Source organism: Rhinopithecus bieti, unplaced genomic scaffold (genome assembly GCF_001698545.2).
Source record: "Rhinopithecus bieti isolate Rb0 unplaced genomic scaffold, ASM169854v2 scaffold_41619, whole genome shotgun sequence".
Classification (NCBI taxonomy): domain Eukaryota; kingdom Metazoa; phylum Chordata; class Mammalia; order Primates; family Cercopithecidae; genus Rhinopithecus; species Rhinopithecus bieti.
Genome location: NW_016817072.1, coordinates 522,080 through 535,251, shown reverse-complemented (window position 1 = coordinate 535,251; position 13,172 = coordinate 522,080). Strand labels below are relative to the sequence as shown.

Sequence of the window (13,172 nt, the reverse complement as noted above, 5' to 3'; positions counted from 1 at the left end):
AAAAAAAAAAAAAAAAAAAAAAAAAATAGGATTATACTACACATACTGTTTTGAAGCCCTCTTTTTTCATTTAAAAATACATTGTTTCTTAACAATAAATACTCTTCAAAAACATCATTTTCAATGGTACATAATGGAGAACCCAACTATGTATTCCCTATTGTTCAATGCTTAGGCTATTTATAAGTTTTTGTCATTAGAAGCTGTCCTATTGTAGCAGGACAAGCCACAAACAAAACTCCTCAGACACCGAAATAAAGAAGGAAGGGGTTTATTCGGCCGGGGGCATCGGCAAGACTTCTGTCTCAAGAGCTGAGCTCCCAGAGTGGGCAATTCCTGTCCCTCTTAAGGGCTCACAACTCTAAGGGGGTGCGTGTGAGAGGGTCATGATTGATTGAGCAAGCAGGGGGTACGTGACTGGGGCTGCATGCACCGGTAATGAGATTGGAACAAAACAAGATAGGGATTTTCACAGTGCATTTCTATACAATGTCTGTAATCTATAGATAACATAACCGATTAGGTCAAGGGTCGATCTTTACCTACCAGGCCCAGGGTGCGCCACCGGGCTGTCTGCCTGTGGATTTCATTTCTGCCTTTTAGTTTTTACTTCTTCTTTCTTTGGAGGCAGAAATTGGGCATAAGACAATATGAGGGGTGGTCTCCTCCCTTACTATCAATGAGTGTCATTACCTATATATTGTCAAGGAAAAAATTACGACAAACTGAGTTTAAAGATCTAATTGGCTTTATTAGTGATTCGTGAATCAGGCAGCATTTCATGTGCAGAATAGAAAGGTGTTCTCCTGGGCATGACGGAACAGTTGGTTTTTGTAAGGTAGCTTGAGCAGGAACAAGGAAACAGCAGAGTGCAAAAAGTGGATTAGTTAACATCGGGTTACTTTGGTTTACTTTCCTTATATGGCTAAAGTAGAGGGGGCTTGTTTATGCTGATTCAGTTTGTCTAGGCTTTTTTGGGTTTTGTTGTTGTTATTGTTATTGTTGATTGAGACAGAGCCTTGCTCTGTGGCCCAGGCTGGAATGCGGTGGCAGGATCATGGCTCACTGCAACTTTTACCGCCTGGATTCAAACGATTCTCATGCCTCAGCCCCCCAAGTAGCTGGGACGACAGGCGTGTGCCACCGCACCAGGCTAATTTTTTGTCTTTTTAGTGAAGATGGGGTTTCGCTATGTTTGCTAACTCCTGGCCTCAAGTGATCCACCCACCTCAGCCTCCCAAAGTGCTGGGATTACAGGCGTGAGCCACTGTGCCCAGCCAACCAGGCCTTTTTGGATAGGTTGCTGTGATCTCTAGTTTTCTGGAAAACTGATCTGTTTCTAAGTACAGCTTGATTATGAAGCACCTATCACAAGTGAGTCCATTCTGGTTTGGTCTGGTCTATTCAGCTGACTGCAGGAACTGAGTCCAAACCAGTGGTCTCCCATAAACTTTATTTAACAATATCTTTGCAGCCCTCTGATTAATTTCCCAGGAGAGATCTAGAAGTGCAGATGCTGAATCCAACAGCGTTCATAATGCTTTTTTTATTTTTAATTTTTTTTAGAGACAGGGTTTCACTCTGTCACTGAGGCTGGAGTGCCGTGGCATAATCATAGCTCACTGCAGCAGACTTGAACTCATGAGCTCAAGTGATCCATCTGCCTCAACCTCCCAAGTAGCTGGGACTACAGGTTTGCCCCACCACACCTGGCTAATCACAATGCTTTTGATACATGTTACCACCAACCTGATACTGATCCATCTAAGCCACCCGTTTTTATGACTGAAGACTCCTTAGATTCCCTAGGCTTCCTCCCAGAGGAACGTGGTAGGACAGAACTTTAAACTATGAAGAATTTCAAGTTCAGTCCTTATATCCTATTTGAATGTGAAATAACTTCACCTCTCTGTTTTTCAGTGCCTTCATTTGTCAAATGAAGCTATAGTACTTTCCTCAATGCAATGAAAAAGCCCCTTGAAAAGATTATGAATTCCCAAAGCACATATTACTTAAATCAAAGAATCTTTAAAGAACAGGCCCTGTCCTTAAAATCATCCTTTATCCTAGAGAAGAGAGAATGGACCTCCTTTGTCTTCCAAGCCATTTTTTCCTGTTGTATTGTAAGTCACATCTGGAAACTTACTGAATTGAGATCTGGGAACAAGGAACCAAAGAATCAATAACTGATTGTCAGAAACAGCAACCCATACTTGCTGCCTAGAGCAAGTGGGCATTCCAGCAGGGAGGCCATAGGATGCAGCAAAGGTGACTTCCTTCTCAGCAGGAAGAACTTGGCCTAGTATTGAATGATGGATGGGTTGAACTTTGAGATGGTGGCTGGACTGAGCCTGCTGACCCAGGGAGGATACGCCCTACTCTCACCCCAGGTAGGGGAAGTTGGTGTTGGGCTGCCTCCCAAAGGGGTGCTAGGAGACAGGACTGGTTGCAATAAAGGAGGAAAGCATGAGTTTTGGTGGTGTCAGTAACTGTGAAAAAGCCCCTTCCACAGATCTCACTTCCCAGTCACCCTTGGGCCTTAAGCCTGAGTGAGTGAATACCGTTAAGCATCCCACCCTGCCTTTCTGCTTCTGGCTCTTGGAGCAGTCCCAGCAGAGAAAGCCAAATCTCCTCATCATGGTTCTTTCCCTTGTCCAGGTTATAAGACCTTTGAGGGCTCGCTGAATAGCAGTACCTTCCCAATACACAGAGAATCACCCCAGGGCTTCTAGGCCACAAACTTCACAAACCCCTGAACAGATTATCCAAGGCATGGGAAGAAGACTCCCCATCCAACGTCAGAACCCTCCAGGAAATTTCAGCGCTCTTAGTAGATACATTTGGATTCTTCTGGAAAACCTCCAAGCTCCCCCAACGTAAATGGCTCTCCCAGCACCCCAAAGGAACCTACAGTTGCGTCTTTCATATGAAGGCCACAGAGGCATCCACTGCATGAGGTCACCTCACCCAAGGGGCGTGGCAAGGTGGCTCCTCTGACTGCACAGCCTCCATCCTTCCCTGAAAAGTGCCCGCCATCCTCCCTCACATGTTCTCACAGGGACCACGTTCTGGATGGCGTTCCTCAAAGCACAGCCAGTGGCCCTACATGGGACTGAAGACCCATGGAAACCACAGAAACTGCAGAGATCCCAGGAGCCATAGCCACATGTGTCATCATGATCTCAGAGGTTCACCCCTCAGGCAGCCTGACTGGATGTCATAAAAATTAACTAAATAACTTAAATTGACTGTTGGGGTGTTTGCCCAGAGCAGGCACTGACATCCCTCAGGCTTCGCAGGGCAGCAGAGCTCATATGAGTCATTCTGCAATGGGTCCCAGTGGAATCAGTGGAAACAGGGAGGTGCAGGTCTGGCTGTCCTCCCAGGCTGAGTCAGAGCAGGCCTATCACTAGGAGGCAGGGCTGTGCCCCCAGACCCTGGATGCCCTTTACCCTCAATCAGGGGCTCTCTTTCTTCAGGATATCACCCTCCTGCAGGAAAGGTCAGCGTGAAGCCTGCAGGAGTTCACAAATGTTAATCCCTACCACCACCACTTCTACTTCTGAGTAGATGTCCTTTTCTTCCTTCTTTCTCCCTCTTTTTTTTTTTTTTTTTTTAAATAGAGATTGGGTCTTGCTCTGTTGCCCAGGCTGGAGTACGGTGGTGTGATCATAGCTCACTGCAGCCTTGAACTCCTGGCTTCAAGGGATCCTCCCATCTCAGCCTCCCGAGTAGCTAGGACTACAGGCATAGGCCACCACTCCTGGTCCCTTCTTTTCCTTTTCCTTGCTTTCTCTTTTCCCACATCCAATTCGGGAAGTGGGAGTTGGCAATACTCAATTACCCAATAGGCAGATAAGCATGCGCTTAAGGTCCAGGAAGGCAGGGATACCCTCAAAATTGTTTGAAAACTATCTCGTATTATATCCTATATATCATCACATACAGAGATACATGCATTAGAAAAATCATACCTTTGTTTACCTTGTTAACACTTTCTTTGTGGCTTAGTGTAGTTTTTCTTTGGAATTAATGGGGGTGGTGAAAACCAACACCATTATCTTTTCATCTTTTCTGAGCTTACAGCTGCTCAAGTCCTTGGGTAACGGTGGTGAGTTTTGAGAAGTTGTGCTTGGAATTAGTGAGGGAGGGAGACAAGCTTTCAAATGTAAACCCATGTCTAATACCTACACTAATACTGGGGAATGTTGGTAGATGTAAGTGGTTTCAGCTACTTTGAGAGGCAGTAGTATAATGTAAGTTCTAAAGACTTTGAGGTTACACAGGCTGGGTTCAAAACTCAGCCCTGACATTTACATACCCGGTGATCTCAACGAGTTATTCAACCTCTCAGGGGGCCAGTTTTGTCATTCATAAAATAAGTGATCCTTCGGGCTGAATGAGCTAATATGAGTAAGCTACTTGATACATACAAGCATTCAGTAAGTGGTAGTTCTTATTTTCCAAGATAGGTTTTAAAAGCAACTCTGCCGTTTTTATTATTAAAGCTTACAACATGATAAGTTACGCTTTTAAAAAACTTTTCTTATAAAGCAATTATTAATATCTCTACTTTTAATATGGAAAGACCCTCTATTAAGGGCTGCTAAATAAGCCAACTATTAGATTAAGAACTTAAATCTCAATTCAGGTATCATTTATTAATTTGTTCAGTTGATGAAATTATTCATCTCATCATAGAAGCCAATTAAATTAATGCATCTATTTTACCTATAATTTAAAAAGAAAAAAAAAAGGTCTAGAAAGAGCAGAAACACTTTCCTTACCCAGGCTCTTATCACTATCAATTTAAGTTGAATTAGACCCAAAGGAGAAAAGGCTGGGAAGTGAAAGGGTACTGACCCAGGGTGAAAGAGGGGTGGGAAGCGGGGGGAAGGGCTTCCTTCTTGGAAAAGACCAAAACAAGAGCTTCCACGGAAGTAAAGATTCGTGCAGGAAAGGCCTGGAAACCTGACCATTAAGTGGAGGGCTCCCGTGGTCCTAATCCCCCGATGGTGACTGATAACCCCCATTGTGTTCGGGCCTAGTGCTTCCGGGCAGGAAACCCCAGCCTCTGTACCAGGGATAAGGCAGGCTGGGAGCAGGCCTGGTGAGGGCATCTCACTGCCACTTCCTTCTCTCAAGGAGGGTCGCAGTCAGGCTCCCTTTCCCAGGACCTCAGAGTTCTGAGAGGTCAGGGCTGGTGTGGGCTGCTGTGGAATCAGGCCTCTTCTGTGTGGAGGTCAGCCCTTAAAGCCAGGCCTGGGGATGGCGGTGAAGTGGCCCTTGAGGGGAGGTGTATGAGGAGGTTGAGGGAGGAGGAGTGAGGGAGAAGAAGGTAAGAATTGAAGATTCATAAGATGGCTTATGTTAGGGTGACATAGTGATGATAAGGGTCAGCACAGAAAGGGATTTGAGCATTGGGCTAGGAAAACTCTCTCTTCCCTGTATTGTAATTTTTTTTAACTTTATATTTCGGCTAGTCATGTTTTTACCAGTTATATTCTGTCTTTCATTAAGTTGCGACTTCGTATCTTAATTAAATTAAAAAAATTTTTTTTTTTTTTTTTAGCCCAAGTCTCTATCACCCAGGCTGGAGTGCAGTGGCCTGATCTCAGCTCACAACAGCCTCCACCTACAGGGTTTAAGCAATTCACCTGCCTCAGCCTTCCAAGTAGCTGGGATTATAGGCGTGCACCACCATGCCCAGCTAATTTTTGTATTTTTAGTACAGACGGGGTTTTACCATGTTGGCCAGGCTGATCTCAAACTCCTGATCTCAAGTGATCCTCCTGCCTCGGCCTCCCCAAGTGCTGGGATTATAGGCATGAGCCACTGTGTCTAGACACATATCTTAATTTTAAAGTGAAGATCAAAATTTGGTTATCACTCCTTTTAAAAATCACAATATAAGGCTGGGCGCAGTGGCTCATACCTGTAATCCCAGCACTTTGGGAGGTCAAGATGGGCAGATCACCTAAGGTCGGGAGTTCGAGACCAGCCTGACCAACATGGAGAAACCCTGTCTCCACTAAAAACACAAAATTACCCAGGCATGGTGGTGCATGCCTGTAATCCCAGCTACTCGGGAGGCTGAGGCAGGAGAATCACTTGACCCGGGAGGCAGAGGTTGAGGTGAGCCGAAATTGCACCATTGCACTCCAGCCTGGGCAACAAGAGTGAAACTGTCTCAAAAAAAAGAGAAAAATCACATTAGTGCTTTTTCTGATTAGAAAATGTATATATAGTTATTGTAGAAAATTTGAAAAAAATTTAATCACAAACAAGAAAATTAAAACTACCTACACTCTTACCACATGGAAATAACTATGGTTAATGTATTAATGTATCTTCTTCCAGATATTTTTGTATGCATAAATGTATGTACATTATTGGGATAATACTCTATTTTTATTTATTTATTTATTTATTTATTTGTTTGTTTGTTTATTTATTTATTTTGAGATGGAGTTTCGCTCTTGTTGCCCAGGCTGGAGTGCAATGGCGCAATCTCAGTTCACTGCAACATCCGCCTCTCGGGTTCAAGCAGTTCTCCTGCCTCAGCCTCCAAGTAGCTAGGATTACAGGTATGTGCCACCACGCCCGGCTAATTTTGTATTTTTTCAGTAGAGACGTGGTTTCTCCATGTTGGTCAGGCTGGTCTCGAACTCCCAACCTCAGGTGATCCACATCTCGGCCTCCCAAAGTGCTGGGATTACAGGCATGAGCCACTGCGCCTGGCAATACTCTGTTTGTAACCTGCCTTTTCCCCTGGACAATATATCAAAAATGTGTTTTATGTCCTGTGGTATTCTTATACAACTGGATTTTTAATGGCTAAGTATTCTGTCATATGTGTTTTCATAATTTATTTAACCAACCCCTTTCACTGCATATTCAGGAATTACCATTTTTCCCCTCTTAAAACGTAACAGTGGTAAACATAATAATTACCACTTTTTTTTTTTGAGACGGAGTCTCCCTTTGTCACCCAGGCTGGAGTGCAGTGGCATGATCTCAGCCCACTGCAACCTCTGCCTCCCAAGTTCAAGCAATTCTCCTGCCTCTGCCTCCTGAGTAGCTGGAATTACAGGTGTGCACCACCATGCCCAGCTAATTTTTTTTGTATTTTTAGTAGAGATGGGGTTTCACCATATTGGCCAGGCTGTTCTCGAACTCCTGACCTTGTGATCCGCCCGCCTCGGCCTCTTAAATACTGCTAAAACAAAGATGAGGCATTACTGTGACAATTAGTCAAAAGGTTCTAACTTCAAACAAAGTTCTGAGAAGTTTGAAAGGCCATCTTAATGTAGCTCTCAGGTCTCCCTTCAGGCTTGCAGAGCACGCAGCCACCTGACTCTGACCCAGGCCTCAGCACCATGGAGCATGATAGCATTTGTATGTTTATCTCCACCCAAATCATGTTGAATTGTAATCCCCAGTATTGGAGGTGGGGCCTGGTGGGAGGTGATTGGATCCTGGGAGTCGATTTCTCATGAATAGTTTAGCACCAGCCCCTTGGTGCTGTCCTTGAAATAGTGAGTGACTTCTCTTGAGATCTGGCTGTTTAAAAGTGTGTGGCACCTCACTCTCTTGCTCCTGCTCTGGCCATGTGATGTGCCTGCCTCCTCTTCGCCTTCCTCCATGATTGCATCCTTCTAGAGGCCTCCCCAGAAGTTGAGCAGATGCCAGCACCATGCTTCCTGTAAGGCATACAGAGCCTTGAGCCAGTTAAACCTCTTTTCTCCAGTAAGTTATCCAGTCTCAGGTGTTTTGTCGTTGTTGTTGTTGTTGCCTTGAGCCAGTTAAACCTCTTTTCTCCAGTAAGTTATCCAGTCTCAGGTGTTTTGTCGTTGTTGTTGTTGTTGTTGTTTGTTTGTTTGTTTGAGACGGAGTCTCACTCTGTCACCAGGCTGGAGTGCAGTGGCACCATCTCGGCTCACTGCAACTTCTGACTCCCTGGTTCAAGCGATTCTCCTGCCTCAGCAGCCTCCTGAGTAGCTGGGACTACAGGCATGTGCCACCGTGCCTAGCTAATTTTTGTATTTTTAATAGAGACAGGGTTTCACCATGTTGGCCAGGATGATCTTGATCTCTTGACCTCATGATCTGCCCACCTCAGCCTCCCAAAGTGCTAGGATTACAGGCCTGAGCCACCGTGCCCAGCCAGGTGTTTCTTTATAGCACTGCAAGAACAGCCTAATACAGAGCATCTATTCGTTCATTTGGCTCATATTTTTTGAGCAGCTGCTATTTCAGGTGCAGAGGCTACAACCTCCAGAGTAGTCATGGCGTTTGTATAGAGAGAGCTTAGGATCCCAGGATCCTGGAGTCAGATTGCTTGCTCTGGTCCCAAGAAGTTTACCATATGACTTTGGGCAAGCAACTTTACCACTCCGAGCCTCATTCTCTTCATCTGTGAAGTGAGCATAATGGTGCCTACCTCATGGATTGTTGTGGAAATTAAGTGAGATAATGCTTGCAAAGCTTTCGTAAACTGTCTGGTGCATACTAAGTGCTCTACCTATTTTTATTAGCTTTAACACTGCCCTCCTGCTGTTATTATTGAAGTTTTGTTCATTGAAGCTCTAGAGCCATCTCTCAATAATGCTAAACCTCTTTACTGACGACGCTTCAAATAATTCTACTCTTGTCTTGCCAGCAGCTTAATTGAGACAACTGTCTGACCTGTAATCACTTGAGTGGTACACACTGTCAAGGAAAAAGGAAACACTCAGTTAACAGATAAAAATACAGAGTTCAGCAGTCAGCCTTCCACACTACAGGAGATACTTGATTAGTCTTGAAACTTAGAGTCAACGAAACAGAATTGCTTAAGTTTACTCTGGACAAAGAGATTTCCTCAGTGAGGGAAGATCACGTTCCCTCAAGATCTGTTGACATTTTGAAACTCTAAACCCTCCAGTTACTCTTCTACAAATCACATCTGCTGGGACCCTGATATGGTTTGGCTCTGTGTCCCCACCCAAATCTCATCTTGAATTGTACTCCCATATTTTTTTACAGGCTCATAGGCGGAAGGGACTTGCCTTGTCTCAGATGAGACTTTGGACTGTGGACTTTTGGGTTAATGCTGAATTAGTTAAGACTTTGGGGGACTGTTGGGAAAGCATGATTGGTTTTGAAATGTGAGGTCATGAGATTTGGAGGTGCCAGGGGTGCAATGAGATGGTTTGGCTCTGTGTCCCCACCCAAATCTCATCTTGAATTGTACTCCCATAATTCCCACGTGTTGTTGGAGGGACATGGTGGGAGATAATTTTAATTGTGGGGGCAGTTTCCTCCCTACTGTTCTCCTGGTAGTAAATCAGTCTCATGAGAACCTATGGTTTTATCAGGGGTTTCCGCTTTTGCATCTTCCTCATTTTCTCTTGCCACTGCCCTGTAAGAAGTGCCTTTCACCTCCCGCCGTGATTCTGAGGCCTCCTCAGCTATGTGGAACTGTAAGTCTAATAAAACCCCTTTTTCAGCCAGGCGCGGTGGCTCACACCTGTAATCCCAGCACTTTGGGAGGCCGAGGTGGGCGGATCACAAGGTCAAGAGATCGAGACCATTCTGGCCAACATGGTGAAACCCCGTCTCTACTAAAAATACAAAAATTAGCTGGGCGTGGTGGTGGGTGCCTGTAATCCTAACTACTCAGGAGGCTGAGGCAGGAGAATTGCTTGAACCCAGGAGGCAGAAGATGCAGTGAGCCGAGATCACACCACTGCACTCCAGCCTGGTGACAGAACAAACAAACAGACAAAACTCTCTTTTTCTTCCCAGTCTTGGGTATGTCTTTACCAGCAGCGTGAAAACGGACTAGTACTGACCCACACCCTCACTGCATCACTGATGCTGAGTAGCAGTGGTGGGAGGAGCACAGAATGCCTCCTCCCAATCAGGGTATTTTCAGTCTCTTCTGTGGTCAGAAACTTTATGAGGATCCAGGATTTCAAAGCAAAGAGGCGCTGAGGCCAACATTGAAATGGTTGCTCCACCCTTTCTACCCCTCCTACAAAATTCCGCAGCTTGGTCTCCACATTTAGTTCTTATTTCTTAACAGGGATACAACACTACGCTAACCTTTTTTGGCTATAACTTGTGTCATGTAAATGGTAAAATGCAGCCGAATACTGTGCTATCTGGAATGGAGATTTGCAAGGTGCTAATGGGGAAATTAAAATTACAGCCTGGCCGGGCGTGGTGGCTCAAGCCTGTAATCCCAGCACTTTGGGAGGCCGAGGCGGGTGGATCACGAGGTCAGGAGATCGAGACCCTCCTGGCTAACACGGTGAAACCCCGTCTCTACTAAAATACAAAAAACTAGCCGGGCGCGGTGGCGGGTGCCTGTAGTCCCAGCTACTCGGAGGCTGAGGCGGGAGAATGGCGGGAACCTGGGAGGCGGAGCTTGCAGTGAGCTGAGATTGCGCCACTGCACTCCAGCCTGGGCGACACAGCGAGACTCCGTCTCAAAAAAAAAAAAAAAAAAAAAAAAATTACAGCCTGAGTTGGGCAGACCGTGCGGCTGGAGCAAGGCTGAAACTGTTGATGAGCCCATGGAGGAAGAAGAATTAGCAAAAGAAGACAAAGAAGAATCTGATGATGAAGCTGCAGTAGAGGAAGAAAAAGAAGAAAAGAGACCAAAGATTTAAAAAGTTGAAAAAACTGTCTGGGACTGGGAACTTATTAATGATATCACACCAATATGGCAGAGACCATCAAAAGAAGTAAAAAAAAAAAAAAAAAAAAAAAAAAAAAAAAAAAGAAATAGAAGATGAATACAAAGCTTTTTACAAATCGTTTTCAAAGGAAAGTGATGACCCCATGGCTTATATTCACTTTACTGCTGAAGGGGAAGTTACCTTCAAATCAGTTTTATTTGTACACACATCTGCTCCACGTGGTCTATTTGACGAATATGGATCTAAAAAGAGTGATTACATTAAGCTCTATGTGCGCCGTGTATTCATCACAGATGACTTCCATGATATGATGTCTAACTACCTTAATTTTGTCAAGGGTGTGGTGGACTCAGATGATCTCCCCTTGAATGTTTCTCTTGACACTCTTTAGCAACATAAACTGCTTAAGGTGACTAGAAAGAAGCTTGTTTGTAAAACTCTGGACATGATCAAGAAGATTGCTGATGATAAATACAATGATACTTTTTGGAAAGAATTTGGTACCAACATCAAGCTTGGTGTGACTGAAGACCACTCAAATCAAACATGTCTTGCTAAACTTCTTATGTTCCAGTCTTCTCATCATCCAACTGACATTACTACCCTAGACCAGTATGTGGAAAGAATGAAGAGAAAACAAGACAAAATCTACTTCATGGCTGGGTCCAGCAGAAAAGAGGCTGAATCTTCTCTATTTGTTTAGCGACTTCTGAAAAGGGGCTATGAAGTTCTTTACCTCACAGAACCTGTGGATGAATACTGCAGTCAGACCCTTCCCAAATTTGATGGGAAGAGGTTCCAGAATATTGTCAAGGAAGGAGTGAAGATTCATGAAAGTGAGAAAACTAAGAAGAGTTGTGAAGCAGTTGAGAAAGAATTTGAGCCTCTGCTCAATTGGATGAAAGATAAAGCCCTTAAGGACAAAATTGAGAAGGCTGTGGTGTCTCAGCACCTGACAGAATCTCCGTGTGCTTTGGTGGCCAGTCAGTACCGACTGTCTGGCAACATGAACAGAATCATGAAAGCACAAGCATATCAAATGAGCAAGGACAGCTCTACAAATTACTATGGGAGTCAGAAGAAAACATTTGAAATTAATCCTAGACACCCGCTGATCAGAGACATGCTTCGATGAATTAAGGAAAGGTGAAGATGATAAAACAGTCTTGGATCTTGCTGTGGTTTTGTGTGAAACAGCAATGCTTCAGGCAGGATATCTTTTACCAGACACTAAAACATATGGAGATAGAATAGAAAGAATGCTTCCCTAAGTTTGAACATTGACCCTGATGCAAAGTTGGAAGAAGAACCCAACGAAGAACCTGAAGACACAACAGAAGACACAGAGCAAGATGAAGACAAAGAAATAGATGTAGGAACAGATGAAGAAGAACAAAAAACAGCAAAGGAATCTACAGCTGAAAAAGATGAATTGTATATTATACTCTCACTGTTTGTATCCTTTGTGGAGAGGGAATGTGAAATTTAAGTTATTTCTTTTGGGAGAGACTTGTTTTGGATGCTCCTAAAATGTAGGATTAGGGGTCACAGGAAGACATAGAATTTTTAGTTGAACTTTTTTTTTAACATTTCTCATGTATGTAAATTTGTACTATTTAACTGACTATTCTTGATGTAAAATCTTGTCATGTGTATAAAAACAAAAAAGATCCCCCCGCCCACAAAAAAAAATTACAGCGTGAAATCACAAGGGGCTTCAAGATAGTTTAAAATCCTCTCCACTATTTACCCTGAGTCTTTAAAAAAATGCTTCAGACTGTGGGAAAATGAAGGTGGCTCTCTGTAATTCCTGGATTGAGTAGGAAATGTGGCTTTGAGGGGACCACATTTAGAAGTAATTGGAGAAGCAGCACCATCTAACTGGTGGAGGATCCAGCTGGATTTTCTATTTCTTCATCTGTTGAGCTGGCTTGACACTTCCCTTCTCGGTTCTTTTGTTTGATTTTTTGTAAAATGAGAGTCACGCTGCTAGATAATCTCCAAAGACTTGTACAAGAGTCTATTAAATATTTGTTTAGATGTTGAAATATTTTTAGACTTTGCACAATTATTAAATGTATTGAGATACCTGATAAATATATTTATTAATAATATGGTATAGGCAAAGAGCATAGACAGATGATTCATAAGAAAAAATACACATAATTAATGAATATTTCCAAAGGTCACTTTTACTAATAATCACAATTTTCTACCTATCCCAACAATACATATTTTTAAAAAACAGTTCACATTAAAGAGTCACATGGAGAGTGTTGAGATAATCTTGTTTGCTTGGAAGGTCATGGAGATGCAGATAAACCTCTAAATCCAGCAGGGTCTAAGCAGGATGGGGACCTGATGTTTTGCAGCCTGCTCCACCCATTGACTTTTGTGATGGACTCAGTTAGTTTTGTCTGCCTGCTTTCTGGGTCCTTTTCTTCTACTGTCAGCACTCCCCAGGTAGCCATTCATCCCTGACTC

The 13,172-nt window shown here is 43.7% G+C and overlaps 1 pseudogene; it reads left to right on the top strand.

Annotated features, from left to right (window-relative positions):
- The first annotated feature begins 2,312 nt into the window (after positions 1 to 2,312).
- LOC108517699 (endoplasmin-like) lies at positions 2,313 to 12,177 on the top strand (annotated as a pseudogene).
- Positions 12,178 to 13,172: the final 995 nt, after the last annotated feature.